Raw genomic sequence first — 17,500 nt, forward strand, 5'->3', positions numbered from 1 at the left:
AATAAATTGAAATTAATATCATAAATACAAGATGCTATGATAAAAAAAAAATATTAGAGAGACAAAAAATATTAAGAAGAATCATTGTCTAGACTATCAGGCATGATACTCTATGGTATGAATAATTTAGTGGTTTCTGTAGCTGGATTTCGGTTCAAACCCTGCCATTGTTATCTTTTATTTTTGTTTTTTTTTCCCCTAATACTTAAAAAAATTTTTTTCTTGCTTACTGCAACAATCTGTTTATTTTTTTCATGTTCCATGCCATTCGTCATCAATGATCATGGATCTCCATGCCAAAATTTGAAGATTTATTATTTTTGTTGGGATAAATTCAAAGATAGTTTCCTTTTTACATTTTTACATTTTTTCTCTTCCTTTAATTTTTAATATTGAAAGTATTAAATGTTATTGTAAAATTCATTGTAACATATACAGTGTTGCCTAAAAAAAATGTAGAGATATATTCTAGTGTATATTATAACTCGGTTAACTTATCAATAATTTAATTTTTAAGTGGCTTTAAGGCAGCAAGCTGGTAGTATTGTTAGCCTGCCGGACAAAATGCTTAGCAGCATTTCATCTGTCTTAATGTTCTGAGTTCAAATTCCGCCGAGGTTGACTTTGCCTTTCATTCTTTCAGAGTTGATAAAATAAGTACCAGTTGAGCACTGGGGTTCATGTAATCAACGAACTCCCTCCACCGAGGTTGCTGGCTTTGTGTCAAAATTTAGTGGCATCTAATTCATCCCTACCTTCTGAGTTCAAATTCTGCTCTGGTTGACTTTGTCTTTCATCTGACATAAAGATACACACACATATATATGATGGGCTTCTTTCAGTTCCCATCTACCAAATCTAAATCCAAGGCTTTATTCAGTCCAAGGATACAGTAGAAGACACTTGCCCAAGGTGCCATGCTGTGAGACTGAACCTTAGTTGATGTGATTGAGAAATAAACTTCTTACTACACAGCCATGCTTCATTCTGGCATGGGATGAACAGGTCTGTTTCAATAGAGTGTCTGACCAACACTTGCAGTTTATCATTATTTAATAAAATACAGACATCATAAGAGGGAATGACCATTCTTTGTTGTCATGTAAGTCATGTTCTTTACTTTTATGTGGAGATGGGGACAAAAAGAGTGATTTTTTTTGTCATGTCTGGATGACCTGTCAATCACTGACAACATTATGACATGGAGTGGGTGGATTTTTAATTGTGATACTGGTACTAGAGCCATTCCATGATTGTGTCTCTCAACATTTGTGATTCTTCAGCTTTTGATTCATATGCACTCTCATGAATACGAATTCCACCGCCATCGTCATTATCATCAAAACTACCATCATCACCACCACCACCACCACCACCGACAGCAACAACAACAACTTCCTCCTCTCATCCTCCAACCCCTCTCATCCTCCAACCCCTCTCATCCTCCAACCCCTCTCATCCTCCAACCCCTCTCCCCTCTTCTTCTCCCTCTCCCTCCTCCTCTTCCTCCCCTCCTCCTCCTTCTATCCTCCTCTCCTTCCATTCTCCTCCCCTTCCGCCCCATCCCCTTCTCCTCCTCATAATAATCATCATCATCCTCATTACCCCAACCACCCCTGCCACCACCCTCCTCCACCCCTCTTGTTTCTCCTCTTCACCACCACCAACGCCACCCTTCCACCCCCCTCTCCATCTCCTCATACTGCTCTTGTTCCTCCACTTCCTCCCTCCTTTCTCTTCCTCCTCCTCCGCCTCACCACCACCACCACCACCAGTATTATCATCTTTTCCCATTATAGCTTGGGTTGAATGACCCAGGTTTCATGCAGTGGGATTGAACCCAGAACTACCCAGTTGCAATGTGAGCTTCTTAACCACACTGCCTTTCTTGTGACTATGCAGTTTATCTTGCCTGAAATACAGCATCTACCATAGTCTTCTTATCTGAAATATCTAATGTCATTATTTTTTGGAATATAGTTTCACCCTGGGCCTGTCCTGTTTGAGCAAACATATGATCAAAAACATTACAGTCACTGCCTCTCCTTTACTCCTTTACTTGTTTCAGTCATTTGACTGTGGCCATGCTGGAGCACCGCCTTTAGTTGAGCAAATCGACCCCAGGACTTATTTTTGTAAGCCTAGTACTTATTCTATCAGTTTCTTTTTGCCGAACCGCTAAGTTACAGGGACATAAACACACCAGCATCAATTGTCAAGTGATGTTGGGTGGGGGGGGGGACAAACGCACACACACACACACATATATATACATATAGACATATATAAGATAGGCTTCTTTCAGTTTCCATCTACCAAATCCACTCACAAGGCTTTGGTTGGCCCGAGGCTATAGTAGAAGACACTTGCCCAAGGTGCCCCGCAGTGGGACTGAACCCAGAACCATGTGGCTGGTAAGCAAGCTACTTACCACACAGCCATTCCTGTGCCATTCTATCTTTTCTTTTTTTTTTCAGACACAGAGTATTTAGGACTACATTATACAATGTGTCCTTTTCAATTAGGAAAAACAAAAAAAAAACTTTCTAGAGATGCCAGGGTGAGATTTGATGTGAATTTAGCTGTTAGTTCTAGCAATATCAAATGGTGTTATCTCTTTTCTTATTGTAGATTTCAGTGGTATATTGCTGTTATTTTGTTTTCAAATGTATAAAAAATAAAAAAGAAATTATGAAATTGTTTAATATTGTAAATCTCTAACATTCTCAGTATTAGATAACATTCAGTAACAGAAAAAAAAACTACATCCTGCTTCCTACAGAATTAAAAGAAATACACGCGCACACACACAGACGCACACACATACACATAAATCAAAAACTGCCCAAAAATATCCTATCATTTTTTAAAAGTATTTTTGAAAATACATATACATACATACATACATGCGTTCCCCACACACACTCGCACACTTGCACAGACAGGGAGAGACAAATATGCATACACACACAATGCATACATATTTATATATAAAAATATATCTTTTATATGTTGATATCTTGGTATGGAAAATAAAGCAAGGAAAATTATGTTATAGTTGTAATAATAATGATGATGACAACGATGATGATGATGATAATCATGATGATGATGATGATGATTTCTAACATTATAAAATGATATTTTTTGTATAATAACAATAATAACAAAAATAATAATGATGACAATAATAATAATAAAAATAATAATAATAATAATAATAATAATAATAATAATAATAATATAATGATGATGATAAACATTTGTTTTTTTATAGCCATAAGGGTGATGAATGCCGGGGTAGCTATCATAAAAACAGGTTATAGAAAAGAGTCCTTTTTAGTTCTTTTTTGTTTTGTTTTTTTTCTCATCAGGTGGGTGGATGGTGGAGAAAAAACAAAAAAACAAAAGCAAAAAGAATGAAAGTGTCTGAATGTGTATATTAGTTATAGAATCCTAAAACCCAATCTATATAATTTGCAACTGAAAAATACTGTTTTATATTCTAAGGAGATGGCCTGATGTATGCTGAACAGATAGACACATTTTCGGTTATCGTGTATTTATTTACTTATTTATATATGTATTTATTCAAAAAACAAAAACAGAAATATAAAAAAAGAAAAAAGAAGAAAGAAAGAATGAAGGAAGGTGTGTTTGGTGTAGGTGGGAGGAATGTCTGTACAGGTTTCACTGTGAAACTTTATATATATATGTGTGTGCATGGTTTTTTAAAAACTGTCCTGTGATTATGTGGTTGTTTTTCAAGTAGTGGATAAATTGGCAGATTTTGATGTCTGATAATAAACCGTTTCCAGTGTTTTGGCTGGTGGAATATGTGGATATGGGTGTTTAGGTGAGGAGTATGTGTAAATATCTGTCTGTCTGTAAGTATGTATGTGTATATAAAATATATATATATATATATATATTCTTATGCACATATATTCTTAACATAATTCTCAGGGACATTCAGCCTGACACAGAATGTGACAAGGCTGGTTCTTTGAATTATAGTTACAGCTCATTTTTATGAGATGAGTAGACTGGAGCAACATGGAATAAAGTGTCTTGCTCAAGGACACAATGTGCCACCAGGAATTGAACTCATGACCTTATGATCATGAGCTGAATACCCTAACCACTAAGCCATGTCCCTTCATGCATATAATGGGTTGTCCAGAAAGTTCGTGCCGATTTATAGTAGCTTACCTTTCGACTTATTTTAGAACATAGTTGAGTCCATAAAATTGGATTTGACTACACCTCCATTTAGAGCACAGTTTAAGCTATCTTTTCGTGGAAGAAGGTTTATGTTTCTATAACCTTTGTTAATTCTGTAACCTTTTAAAATAAAAGATGAGAAAGTTCATTTTCGGCACTTGATGCTTTGGGAACCAGACAAAAATTGCAGCAGCTCGGCTGGGATGTGTTACCCCGCCCTCCATATTCCCCAGATATTGCTCCTTCAGATTTCCACTTATTCAGGTCTCTGCAGAATAGTCTTAATGGTAAAAATTTCAATTCCTTGGATGACGTAAAAAGATACCTTCATGAATTCTTTGATCTGAAACCACCTCAATTCTGGGAAGAGGGTATTTTGATGTTAAAGGAAAGATGGAGATGTGTTGTGCAACAAAATGGTTCATATTTGGTTGATTAAAAATGTAATGGCAAGTATTTATTGACCTTTTTCTTTCCTTTAAAAATCGGCACGAACTTTCTGGGCAACCCAATGCATACACACACACACACACACACACACACACACACACACACACACATAATCATCATCATCATCATCATCATCATCATCATCATCAAACAACCATTTTCCATGCAAGCATGGGTTGGATGGTGCGACAACAACTGGTAAGTCAGAAGATTGCACCACATATGCATGTGTGTGGGTATATATATGTGTATATATATATATTCATAGTACATAAAAGTTGCAGTGGTATCACAAGAAAGTTGACAGAGAAAGCAGCCTTTATATGTTGCAGATATGCAGGTACATTAAACACCAGAAATGTGCAATAAATCAACTCCCTCAGATGTCCTTACAAGTGGTAGACAGTTTCTGTTACTCATGCAATCAAGTTAGCAGTGGAGGAGATAGTTCTGAAAGTGTAGCTGCTAAAATAAGAATAGGCTGGGCAAAGTTCAGAGAGCTTCTACCTTTGTTGGTAACAAAGGGCCACTTCCTCAGAGTGAAAGGCAGATTGTATGATGCCTGTATATGGACAACTATGCTACATGGCAGTGAGATATGGGCTGTGACTACTGAGGGTATGTGAAGGCTTGAAAGAAATGAAGCTAGTATGCTCCACTGGGTGGATAATGTCTGTGTTCATGTACAACAGAGTGTAAGTGATTTGTGAGAAAAATTGGGTGTATGAGGCATCACACGTAGTGTGAAAGAGAGAAGACTGTAGAAAAAATTTCTATAATTTTTCCTACCCTATATTAATTTTAAGAAATGATTTTAGCAATTCCTGAAGTTTAGTCGGAATTTTTTATTTGCTGCTGAGTGAAACTGCTCTTGCACGGTGGATTTGAAAACTTATAATATATAAGGATGAAACACATGTTATTTTGTCTCTAATTTATATGTTAAATATAACATATAATATATAATATAATATAATATAATATTAATATAATATATAACATATATGATATATAATATATATATATATATATATATATATATATATATATATAACATATATATATATAACATATATAATATAGCGTACCAGCTGATGAAAACTTCGCCTTGCAAATTATTTTATTTGCTAATCAAAGTTCGAAACCTAAGGTCTGGCTGTAAAACATGTTTTTATTTTTCATTCCCTTCGAAATTGCTCTTAACTGTGATTTGGACTTTTTGACCGTCCCTTCTAGCATGTGAGGAGACTTGTTAAGACCCACCTCTTTTGCGTTTAAATGTACACTAATTTTATATATGTATATATATATATATATGTGTGTGTACATATATACTTACATACATATATATATATATATATATATATATATATATATTATATATGCTCCCTTGAATCACTTGCACTTATAATTAATAGGGATAAATTAATATCTGCATAAATACAGCAATACATTTTCCAAACTTTCATTAGCTTAGGTCTTTTTTTTCCTCATAATATACCTTAAATCTTATCATAAGAACTAATATCTTCAAGTTTAATAACAGTCCTTGACATTTATGATCTGTCACTTTAAATCTGCTCCAACACATATGAGTTAAGCTCGTAAGCTCTTTGCTCAATATTCTGTCTGTGTTCATATGATAATTTATACCTCAAGCAGAAATACTGCCCTTTGGCAGGTTTTCTGTTTGTACGTGTTAAACTGAAAAAGCCTAATGTGGTAACAATTAATAGAGTATGCATATTGTATTATATACATTTGTGAATAACTGAATGAAACTTGAATGAAATGTGTTATTTCTATGCATCTTTGATATGATAATTATAGTTTAAAAAGTTTTCACAAGTATACTCAAAATATCTTGAAGAAAGGCCTTGGAATCCATTTTTGATAAAAACAATTGAATAGTAGCAGCTGAGAGAAATGGAGAGAGGGGGAAGGAGAGAGAGGAAAAGTGAGCAAGGAAGAGTGTTGCAAGGAAAGGAACTGAAGATAACGAAGAAAAGTAATTGAAATAGAAGTATTACAAAAAGAGATGGAAAGAAAGAGAGAAGAAAAACACTACAATGAGCATGAGAAGAAAATTTATAAGGATAGAGAAAAAGGAAGACAAAGAGGGAAACAGGTGTTAAGCAAAAAGGAAAACCATGTAGTCAAGTATTTTTAATTAAAAGAATTGAATGGATGTGGTTAAGAGAGTAAGAGAAAGAGAGAGAGAGAGAAAGAGAGAGGAGGGGAAGCATTGTAAGGAAAGATAGTGAGAATAATTGTGAGAGAAGAAAAGCATTAAGAATAGAGAAAGATAGAGAAATAGAAGCAGTAAAAAAAGACATGGAAAAAGGGAAGACTTAAAAAAAATCCCTTCTAGCAACGTCTAGATTTTATTTCACAGTGAATTAAAATTGAATCATGTAGTTGAAATGATCAATAATAAAAGGGAATAAAAAACCACATTTTGTTAAAAATATACAAAAATTGGAATTTAAAAAATTTTCTAGAAGATGTAGACTTAAATAATTGCTTTCTACTAGCTGATTCAAAAGTAACTACCTTCATTATAGTATAGATATAGCCTCAATCATTATTCCCCATCTACACCTATTTTCAATCCCACATATGTATGCTTCTTCTAAGAAACTATGACATGATATTTTTCAGAAATTTTTCCTGATATTTTTTAATGTTTTCGTATATGTATTTTTACATTGTTTATATCTTTAATATTTAAATATTTAAAATATTTTTGATATTTGTTCATACTTCTATATTTTGATGCTGTGTATTTGATATTTTATGTTTATATCTTACATTAGGAAACTTGTGCTATCGCATATATCTTCATATATATATAGATATATATTTTTCATTTCTTATGTTTATATTCTTTTAAATCCTGAGATTTTTTATCGACATATGGTATATAGTTATTTTCTATAGTCTACTACGTCTGTATCAGAGTTTTTACACACCCCATTATTATATTAACATTTTAAGTTTTATATTCCTCCCACTTCTCTAGTTACATGCCTCCTGCTTCTCTAGTTATCATATCATTTTGTTTATTTCCTTAGTCTTTGTCGAGCTATGTTGGTGTGTATGTTAACACTTCTTATACCAGCATAAAATCCACCCTCTCTCTGTATGATTGGTAATGGTGTTTCTCACAACCCTTGAAAATTTTCTCAAAGCACTTTCTTAATTAAAATGGTTTGCAAATGATTAGTTTTTAGAGTATTATAGTTCACTTGAAGCATTGTAGTACACAAGTATTTCTCATTTCAATCAGTTTATAATTTTAACCCATATGCATTAACTTTATTTAGCTATTAACCTTAACATGTCATTCTCAATGATTAAGGGTGAATTATCCAATTGTTTAGAGGGTTTCATGCTTTGATCTCATTCCTGTATTATTTCTTCTTTCATCCTAAATTTTAGGGTTTCTTCTCTTTTAATCATTAACTCTATATTTGTGAGTTTTGCTTCTAAATTTCAAGACTTTATTTATTTCCAACCACATGTATCAGTTTTTGCTTTTATGGCTTTCTAAGATGCATAATTGAATCGCCACCTCTATAGATTTCATTTGGTTTCCTTATTACTCACCTCAGTAACCCTTAACGTGGTTTTCATTATTGTTTCTCCATAAGTCTTTATCTTATGCACATTTTAACATAATATACCTTAAGTACAGATCTCTGTTGCACTTTGTCTCATTTTTACATTATTACAGCCTTGTCTGGGATTCTTCAGTTCATCCTTAGTTACATTCATAATTTGTTTTATATCAATATTTTCCTTTATCTTTCATTTTGCTCTTCTCTTAATACTATTAAATTAGCATCCCATCACCCTCTACACCCCACTGCATCACTACATAGTCTTTATTGCCAACACCACATAAAACCTGTGCTGGTGCCACCTGAAGCTCATGCCAGTGCCACGAAAAAAGCACCTGTGCTGGCACCATGTAAATGCACCCAGTACACTCTGTAAAATGGTTGGAGTTATGAAGGGAATCAAACTGTAGAAGCCATGACAAATCAGACAACTGGTGCCTGGTGATTCCCCACCCCCCTCCAGCTTTCCAGCTCCTGTCAAACCATACCAACACATGTCAGCTTGGAAAATAGATGGTAAATGACGATGACGATGATGATGGTGTTTTGTCATAGCCCTGGAGGTACTTCTTCCTTCACTTGATTGTTTAGTCTGAACCTTGAACCATATACTTACAATTTTGTTCTTCTGTAGCCAGTCATACTTGCCTCCTGTCAATTCCTTATTTCCTTCATTTCTGCCTACCATGTAGTTGCATTATTATCTCTCTGCATTCTGACACAGAACAATTTTTAAATGAGCTAACTTACTAATTTAATTAACCAATAAGCTATTAATTTACTTAACCCATTCGTTACCAACCTGGCTGAAACTGGTTCTGGGTCTTTAGTATAAATGTCTTGTTTTCATAAGTTTTGAATTCAAATCTTCCACCAAATCTTAGTCACAATTTATGTTCTTAACACTAGCTTAATGATAACGATGTTATTTTACTAAATTCTTTGTTATATTTAAAATAATTGGAAGAAACACAGAGCATCTCAAAATAAATACAGTAATGAAAGGGTTAATCCCTAATCATTCGAAAAATGAATTTTATCTCATTCATCCCCTCATTCCAATGAACTCTGTAATTTTTTACCCCCTTTCCATTACATTTGTTTCTTTTCTCTTTTTACATTTTTAATGTTTTTCCTTTTTAGTTTATTCTCATCTTTGCCCTACTCAACATAAAGGGTCAATGGGTCACTGATACATGGTTCCATATATATATATCTACCTCTGTCAATCCACTTTAACATTCTTCAAAGGAATGAATATTAAACAAAATATTGTCCGGAACTATCTTATTATCTTAATCATCTGTCTTATGGCTTGCTCTTGGATTTTATTGCCAGTCACGGCTTCCTTTGCCTATCATGCCACTACTCTCCAAATTACCATTTTCATCTCAGCACTTATATATTCATCCTTTTCTTAAACACCATTATTACTGCTACCACCAACATTGTGGTCGTCATCATCATCATCACCGTTGCTGCTGCCATCATCACTGTCATTGTCATCACCATTGTCACTCTCACTGTCATTGCCATCATTATCATCATCCCCATTGCTGTTGTTGTCGTTGTTGTCATCATCAACATATTATTATTATTATTATTATTATTCTCTCTTTACTCTTTTACTTGTTTCAGTCATTTGACTGCGGCCATGCTGGAGCACTGCCTTTAGTCGAGCAAATCAACCCCGGGACTTATTCTTTGTAAGCCCAGTACTTATTCTATCGGTCTCTTTTTTGCCGAACTGCTAAGTTACAGGGACATAAACACACCACCATCGGTTGTCAAACAATGCTAGGAAGACAAACACAGACACACAAACGCACACACACACATACATATATATATATACATATATACGACAGGCTTCTTTCAGTTTCCGTCTACCAAATCCACTCACAAGGCATTGGTCGGCCCGGGGCTATAGCAGAAGACACTTGCCTAAGATGCCATGCAGTGGGACTGAACCCGGAACTATGTGGTTGGTTAGCAAGCTACTTACCACACAGCCACTCCTGTGCCTATTATTATTATTATTATTATTATTATTATTATTATTATTATTATTATTATTATTATTATTATTACTATTACATATATTTATCTATGTGTCATATATATACACACAGGAGGCCTATTGAGTTAAGTACGTCAACATCAACATCAAAATAAAAATCAAATGGAAATTGTAGTTATGATACCCGTGCTGGTGGCGCATAAAAAGCACCCACTACACACACGGAGTGGTTGGCGTTAGGAAGGGCATCCAACTGTAGAAACATTGCCAGATCAGACTGGAGCCTGGTGCAGCCACCTGGCTTCCCAGACCCCGGTCGAACCATCCAACCAATGCTAGCATGGAAAACGGACATAAAACGATGATGATGATGATGTGTGTATGTGTATGTTTATACAGACATATATTTATATATATAGATCAATGGATATGTAAATATTATAGATTCATAAATAAGGAAATGCTTGCGAAATACATACATATCATTAAGTATAGCATGAAATATACACTTAACTGTATATATATATGTTTTTAGGCTGTCATTAAAATACAATCTGAGAAAGAAATATCTAATATGGGTGGAATTGATTTTTAAGCACTAACTGAAGAATTTTTTTAAAAATAAAAACTAAAAGAAATTCTTCACTTTTCCCTTTTTTTGTTTTGTTTTGTTTGTTTTTGAATAATGTGCAGAAGGATGCTGTAGATTTCCTTTCATTTTGATAATTTAAAGATAAATAATGTTTCAATCAACACAATAATGGCTATTGTCATCATTGGCACCACCACCACTAGAACCACTACCACAACAATCACTACCACTGCCACCACCAGAACCACTACCACCACAATCACAACCACTGCCACCACTACCATCACTATCACAGCTGCCAATACTAACACCACAATCTCTGTCATTGCTGCTACCACCACCACCACCACCAACAACAACAACAACAACAACAAAAACAACAACAACAGCAACAACAACAACAATAACAGCAGCAGCAACAACAACAACAACAACAACAACAACAACAACAACAACAACAGCAACAGCAATCTCTTCCCCATAATTGAATCTCCAACTCCACTCCTCTTCCTCCTAGCATGAATATCTCCAAGGTGTGGTAAGAAGCTTGCTTCCCAACTACATGGTACCAGGTTCAGTCCCACTATGTGGCATCTTGGGCAAGTGTCTTCTGCTATAGACTTGCGCTGACCAGAGTCTTTGTGGGTGGATTTCATAGATAGAGACTGAAAGAAGCCTGTCGTATATATATATATATATATATGCATATATGTGTGTGTGTATCTTTGTGTCTGAGTTTGTCCTCCCCTATGGCTTGACAACTGGTGTTGGTGTGCTTACATCCCCACAATTAAGTGCTCCAGCAAAAGAGACTGATATGGTAAGAACTAGGCTTCAACAAACAAGTACTGGTGGGGTGTGGGGACGGTGGGGAGGCGGTTGGTTCGACTAAAATTTTTCAAGGTCATGCCCCAGCATAGCCACATTCTAATGGCTGAAACAAATAAACCATCATAACTATTCTCATCATCACTTCTCCCTGTTTCCCTAGCACCACCTTTCCATCCTCTCACATCATCATCATCACCATCACCATTATTGTCATCATCATCATTTTCATAATCAATCACCACCACCCATCATCATCATCATCAACTTCGCCATCATTGCTGTCATCGTCGTCATCATCACCATCATCATCCTCACCATCACCATCACCATCGTAACCATATATCCACATCATGGTGATAGTTCATGCTACAAAAGCATTTAATGAAACAGCCAAGTTTGTCTATCACATCTAATTTCCACGGAATCAGTAATTAAGGCATCACACTACTATTGCTGTCACTTATTCAACTGATGCAATTTTAATTAGGTACCACAGCTAGTTAGTACATACAAACCAAAGAGAAAGATAGCCCCTGGCTTGAGCAGATAAGGACCATCTTTCTCAGCTTAAATCTAACAACTTTTTTCCAACTATTTCTTTGATCACCCTTTTTCAGAAGATCAGGGGTAGTGTCTTTGACTGTGGACATGACCATTTGCAGGGCCTTCATTTCTGATGGGGGAAGGAATGGGATAGAAGGAAGAAACTCCGATTTATACTGCTACTGTAAGGAGAATTGTATCAAAATACTGAGTTATTCTCACATACCAAAGGCTTGGTCCAAATGTTATGAACAAAATTGACTCTTTGCAAATGCAAGAGTGGCTGTGTGGTAAAGAGCTTGCTTACCAACCACATGATTCCAGGTTCATTCCCACTAAGTGGCACCTTGGGCAAGTGTCTTCTTCTATAGCCTCGGGCCAATAAAAGCCTTGTGAGTGGATTTGGTAGACGGAAACTGTAAGAAGCCCGTCGTATATATGTATGTGTGTGCATATGTTTGTGTGTCTGTGTTTGTTCCACCAACATCGCTTGACAATTGATGGTGGTGTGTTTATGTCCCTCTAACTTATCGGTTCGGCAAAAGAGCCCGATAGAATAAGTACTAGGCTTACAAAGAATAAGTCCTGGGGTTGGGGTTGATTTGCTCAACTAAAGGCGGTGCTCCCGCATGGCTACAGTCAAATGCCTGAAACAAGTAAAAGAGTTAAAGAGAGAGCACCCAACGACCAGGTTGTGATGATAAATGTCCATCCAGCAAATATCATCCATCCCTTTGTATCATATTTCATATTGCCTGCTTCTAGCAGATCAAAAATTTCATGCTGGTGATAACCATGTAAACCAACTATTATGTGTTTCATGGTTGGACTGTCATTGATTAAATGGGCAATACTATTGAAAGACCTTACCCTAATATATGGAACAGACACACTGGGCAGTTTCATAAAAGTCCCGTGGGTCAAGGGACACCATGCAAATCTATGTATGCTGTAGTTTACCATCAATGCTAAAGCCTCCAGTTCATTGCTTTGCTTGGGGTTGGGGAGAGACTGTTATGAGATTAAGATGGTTTTGACTGACAGAACATAAAATCATACCTGCAAACTAGGGCAGATGAATTCAAAAACATGTCAACAATTATCTATGAAATCTACAGAATCTACAAATGAAGCAGGACATCAAAGTTTTTTAGCCTGGCATTGCTGACTCAGTTGGCAGTTCCTGTGCTTGATTGTTTCTCTTTGATGCCTCGCATTCCATCTAACCTAAGGATAATTGAAGGACCACTCAAGGTGACTTAAATCTGACCTGGCTAGGTGCATGGTCAGAAATGAACTGACTGCAATTGCTCTTTTCGAAGTAAAATTACTTTTAAATGTGCAGGTGACATATGTTCAGGCTGGTAAGTTATTGGAATATATTGTTTGTTTGTTCCTTCTTGAGTCATGCCTGGCTCATAAGGGCCAGTTCCCTGGTTTCCTTGGTGTATAGGTTCCCTACCTGGATGGGACACTGATCCGTCACAGGTGAGCTGCAAGATGCAGGAGGAAAGAATGAGAGAAAGTTGTGGTGAAAGAGTCAGCAGAAGTTTGCCATTATCTTCTGCCAGAGCTGCGTGAAGCTTAGGTGTTTCGCTCATAAACACACACATTGTCCAGTCTGAGATTCGAACCCGTGATCCCTTGACTGCGAGTCTGCTGCTCTAACCACTAGGCCATGTGCCTCCACATTGGAATATATATCCATTCAGAAATCATGTGTTCAAATCTGCTGCTGTTATTTATTTCTCTGGATAATTTCAGAGATTCTTTTAGTCTATATTGCTTCAGTTCTCACTGTTGCTGTTTTTATTATTGTTTAGCCCTAAGCCATTCCGACTGAGCTGCCACATTTTTATTTACTTGAATAATACATGCTAACATGGAAAAACAGATGTAAAAAGAAATAAACGAACTAACAAACTTATTCTTGAATCTTTCAAGTTAAAAATTAATCAATGTTTCTTTCGAATAAAACAGAAATTAGCACTTTCTAGTAATTCAAATTTTTTTTTTTTCCAGTACATTATTGAACAAATATCACTATAGATTTTATTTCAAAGAGAAATAAAGGAAACAATTTTATATACAAAATTTTTGAAGATTTATTTTATATTTGTTTATTGTAAGATTCTATTAAAAAAATATTGAAAATCTTCTTTCTAAAATTAAAATACAATTCAACAACTGAAATTTCAATATTCAAAATATATTTTCTTTGCAATGGTCTTGTGGTTAGGGTGTTAAGCTCATTATTATCAGACTATGTCTTTGTTTCCTGGACTGGATTGTGACCTTGAAGAAAATGCCCTTGAAGAAGATGTCTCATTTCACAAGGCTCCAGCCTACTCAGCTAACAAGGAATACAACCCTAATGCTAGTGCAGCCCTTTCTTCTTCCAGCTGTCATATTCTATAAGGGTCAAAAGGTTAGGTTCATGTTAGCCAGTAACTCTCACTAGTGAGTGAGTTTGTAGTTAGAGTCAGAGAGAGAGAGAGAAAGAAGGAAAGAGAGAAGAAAGTAGAATGGAGCCTAAAAGTGGACTGGTACTTTATTTATTGACCCCACCTCAAAGGATGAAAGGCAAATTTGATCTTGATGGGATTTGAACTCATGACACAGAAACTTGGAACAAGGTATTCTATCAAACACTCCGCTTTTATCTCTTACTTGTTTCAGTCAGTGAAGTGTGACCATACTGGAGCACTGTCTTGAAGGGTTTTCGACAAACATGTCAACACCAGTGGCACTTATTCTGTTACCCTGTTTTGCCAGACCACTAAGTTACAGGGATGTAACCAAACCATCACCGGTTGTCGAGTGGTGGTAAAGACAAACACAACACAGACACAAAGACACAAACACAGATGAGGGAAACAGAAGATGGAATTAGTATAAATTTTTATTCAGCACAACAACCATATTGACCCATCCTGCAGCTGTCCCTTAGGGGTAGGATATTGTGCACCTAGTTGTTTTGCATCACTCAGTGCAGGCTGTGTCACTTCAGTGGCTTGGTGTAAAAAAAATAAAAGTGACACAGCCTGCACTGATTGACGCAACACAACCAGATGCATAATATCCTACCCCTAAGGGACAACTGCAGGATGGGTTGAAACAATTGTTGTGCTGAATAAAGATTCATACTAAATTCATCTTTTGTTTCCCTCATCAATTACTAGCAGTATTGCCCGGTGTTGCTTGGGTTTGTTTTCTTTTTGACCCTTTAGAATTGGAATTTTCAAAAAGTGAAAATTTTGCATTATGTAGCTTGTTATTCTCTTTAAGTGAACATTTTTCTGGTTGAAATACACCGAAAAATGGTGATACAGCAGTGAAAAAATTGTAAAAGATAGGGATTTTCATAGAAAAAAAGCACCTTTTTGATGTAAATAATTTTTGGTCTTAACATGGTCGGATTTGAATTTTTTCTTGTACGGAATGAAGAGCAAGCCTTCTTCTATCATACTCAATTTTGGTCAACTTGTGCAGCAGGGTCTCAGAGGAGATAGTGTTAGTTGAAGCCTACCAAACCTGCCACACACAGACAACTTCAGCTTTATACATATAGATAAACTCAACAAACACTGTGGATTTCTTGATGTAAATCCAGTGGAAATTATATCGTTACTGTGGATGACATCGGGTAGCTGAAATGGTGAATGCACTTTAATTGACATACTAATAGACATATACCCAAAGTCCAAATAGTTACATATGTGTGTGTGTGTATGTGTGTACACATATATGAAGGAAAAAAAGGAAAGAAAAATGCCAACTAAGGGAGATTAAATGGCCACATCTAAAATGATGGGTGAAAATCGAAAAATTTGAGATACACAGAAATAACATTGACAAGAACATCAACAACAACCTATTTCTTTATTACCCACAAGGGGCTAAACACAGAGGGGACAAACAAGGACAGACATAGGTATTAAGTCGATTACATCGACCCCAGTGCGTAACTGGTACTTAATTTATCGACCCCGAAAGGATGAAAGGCAAAGTCGACCTCGGCGGAATTTGAACTCACAACGTAACGCAGACGAAATACCGCTAAGCATTTCGCCCGGCGTGCTAACGTTTCTGCAAGCTCGCCACCTTCATTAACATCAACATCAGCATTAACATTAACATCAACAACAACCATCACTACTACTGCCACCACAACAGCAATGACTACAACATAGCTAAGAGTTTAATAAAAAAAAAATTATAGCTTTATAAAACAAATCAATTGTCTATATTTGTGTATGATTTGATCCTTCTTTTTTTTTTAAGTCTTCATTTTTTGTTTTATTATCAAAATACGTGTTCATCTGTGTGATATTTATATAACTTATTCTTGACCTTTGACTTCTAGTCGTTACTATTAATGTTTCATCAAAGAAGTTGTGAGTAGAAAGTAGTGTATCAACCGTTTTGTTGTTGTTGTTATTATTATTATTATTATCATTATTATCATTATGCTGTAGTCTTATTATTATTATTATTATTGTTATTACGAATGGCTACAATGTTGAACTGAAACATCCGATTGTCTACTGGAACTTGTATAGGTTACATCCAATAATAGTATTATCGATGACCCAAACTTAGGCACCAAGCTGGCGGAATCGCTTGCACACTGGACAAAATACTTTCTGGCATTTCTTCTGGTTTTACGTTCTGCATTCAAGAAAATCTGTTGAGGTCAAACTTTGCCTTTTATCCTTTTAGAATTGCTGAAACAAATACTAGTTGAGTAAAGGGGTCAATGTAATCGACTAGGTCCCTCCCCCAAAGTTTCAGGTCTTGTGCTTAAAGCAGATAGGATTATTATTATTATTATTATTATTATTATTATTATTATTATTATTATTATTATTATTATTATTACTGAAGGTGGTGAGCTGGCAGAATTGTTAGCATGCCAGGCAAAATGTTTAGTAGCACATCATGTGTCTTTATGCTCTGAGTTCAAATTCTGTGGTGGTCAACTTTGCCTTTCATCCTGCCAGGGTTGTTAAATTAAGTACAAGTGAAACACTGGGATTGATGTAATCGACTAGTCCCCTCCCACAAAATTTCAGGCTTTGTGCCTTTAGTAGAAAACATTATTATTTGTGAAGTATATTTGCCACTTAAATGTGGCTAACCCTTATGGGTGGATGCTACTCTAGCTTGTAGCCCGAGGAGGACACCTCCTCCAGCTGGCAATTGACACACTTTCTG

At 35.7% G+C, this 17,500-nt stretch overlaps 1 protein-coding gene and 1 long non-coding RNA gene across 2 annotated transcripts in view; one reads left to right on the top strand and one right to left on the bottom strand.

The window, feature by feature from the left end:
* LOC115215434 (cilia- and flagella-associated protein 65-like) overlaps positions 1–17,500 on the top strand; it is a 1,408,515-nt gene that overhangs the window by 161,872 nt on the left and 1,229,143 nt on the right. The window lies entirely within an intron of this gene.
* Positions 15,316–17,500, bottom strand: part of LOC118764859 — a 15,811-nt gene continuing 13,626 nt past the window's right edge. The window contains exon 3 of the long non-coding RNA XR_005000682.1: positions 15,316–15,429. This is a non-coding gene — a long non-coding RNA (uncharacterized LOC118764859). The remainder of the gene's footprint in view (positions 15,430–17,500) is intronic.

Source organism: Octopus sinensis, linkage group LG9, assembly GCF_006345805.1.
Source record: "Octopus sinensis linkage group LG9, ASM634580v1, whole genome shotgun sequence".
Classification (NCBI taxonomy): domain Eukaryota; kingdom Metazoa; phylum Mollusca; class Cephalopoda; order Octopoda; family Octopodidae; genus Octopus; species Octopus sinensis.